Source organism: Arachis ipaensis, chromosome B04, assembly GCF_000816755.2.
Source record: "Arachis ipaensis cultivar K30076 chromosome B04, Araip1.1, whole genome shotgun sequence".
Lineage (NCBI taxonomy): Eukaryota > Viridiplantae > Streptophyta > Magnoliopsida > Fabales > Fabaceae > Arachis > Arachis ipaensis.
This window is the reverse complement of record NC_029788.2, coordinates 2,159,565-2,161,554: the sequence shown is the minus strand read 5'-3', so window position 1 is coordinate 2,161,554 and position 1,990 is coordinate 2,159,565.

Genomic DNA, 1,990 nt, shown 5'->3' with positions numbered 1-1,990 from the left:
AGTCTCATTTCTCCTCTGAAGATAAATACCTTTGATCAAGAATAAGAATGGAAAAGTTAAATTTGACAATGAAGAGTCAAGATTCAGTACTACTATATGCTTGGCATATGAGTATGATATCTATGAGGTAATAAATAAATAATAAATAATAATTAAGAAAGTAAACGTATATGAGTTTATCAAACTATATATAAGAAATTAAGAACATATTGGTTTCTTTCACATTCCTGAGACTGACTTCACTTTCCTTAAGGCATTAATTCATTTGGAAAGAACGATGAAAAAAGAATGTGAGGGACTTATTGGTAACGCTCATGAATAGACTCAGAGTTAGGAACTTATTGGTAACGCTCATGAGCAAAAGAGCAGAACAGTTATCTTGGAATTCGCATACAAGGCAACATCGTGTAATTAATGGTCGGTTATAGAAGTGGGTTATAAATATTAGTAAGTTTTAGGAAATAGGGGTTGGAACTTCTTTTCAGAAATACACTCAAGCACACTCATATCCCAGCGAATTGCTGAGTCTGCATTCGAGTTCGATTTCTGCAGAGTTTCTTCTACTGTCTTTACCTTTCATTTACAATTGTTGCAAAAACTTTATCTTTCAAAGCAAATTTATCTTTCAAGTATTGTTTAATTTTCATGTTCAATTTACATTTCAGTACCTTTTAATTTTTATGTCTAAAGTCATTTGATCCAATCGAAGGTATCTTTATTGTTTTTTTTAATTTTAATGCAAACTTTTTCGATTTCAGTCAATTTACTTTTTGAATTCTTTATTTTACACTTCTTTTATCTTTTTTCATTTTTTGAACTTATTTCCTGTCTTAGTACTCGTCTAATTGAAAAATCTTTGATGCACTTATAAAAAACTGGTACCTACAAAAGAGGAGGAGTAAAGTATCATTTTTGTCCCCAATGTTTGGGGTAAGTCCTATTTGTGTCCCTAACGTTTAAATCGTCCTATTTGTATCCCTAACGTTTATAAAAGTCATTCAATGTTATCCTATTATCAATTATACAACAAATGAGATTATATTTTTCAATTATTCTCACTTAGATGTATTCATTCTCAATTAGGTCTCATTTGGATGTGTTCGATTTTAATATTATATCCATTATTTGTGTTTAGATTCAATTATGTTCTTAGAAAAGTGAATTATGTAAATATTGTAGGAATTAGTTTCAACTTTTGATGAGCTATTTTTGGGAGTAGATTATCGATTATATCCCAGACATTTGTATTCTAACTTCAATAAGAGATTTTTAAAACTCAAACTACAGTGTTCATGATGTGTAATTGACGGCAGGATAACATTGAATCACTTTTACAAACGTTAGGGATACAAATAGGACGATTTAAACGTTAGGGACACAAATAGAATTTACCCCAAACGTTGGGGACAAAAACAATACTTTACTCAAAGAGGAGTTGGTTTCGCTCTCAAACCATTAGAATTGAACCACCGTCGATTTATTAAAAATCGACAAAAATGTTTAATATATAAATTATAAAAATAAAGCGGCCGAATAGGACATTACCTCTGAGCATCATAAACTCATATAACATAATATTTACATTAGTTTATTTTGATTCTTAACTATGATATTAGTTGGGATTGTTGATAAAAGTAGTGTTCATCGGTATAATCACATTGATGTTAGTGCATGGATCACAATAATGAGAAAGCTTATTATTAATTAGTCAACAAACTAATGTTAATTATAAGTACTCACATTATTATTGATGTTAGTGAATAGATCAGACTCGTTTACAAGAAATTAAGTTGGATTAGTCTAGTTATTAGATGACTAATTTACTTAAATAAGTATTGAAAATTCGAATTTTGTTTTATGCAGGTAGTAATTTATTGACTAATAACAAATCTTTAAATAAAATTTATATAGAGATGGCAATACTATCCGAACTCGCGGGGACCCACTCCACCCTTACCCGTAATTAGTCAAATGTTAATTATAAGTACTC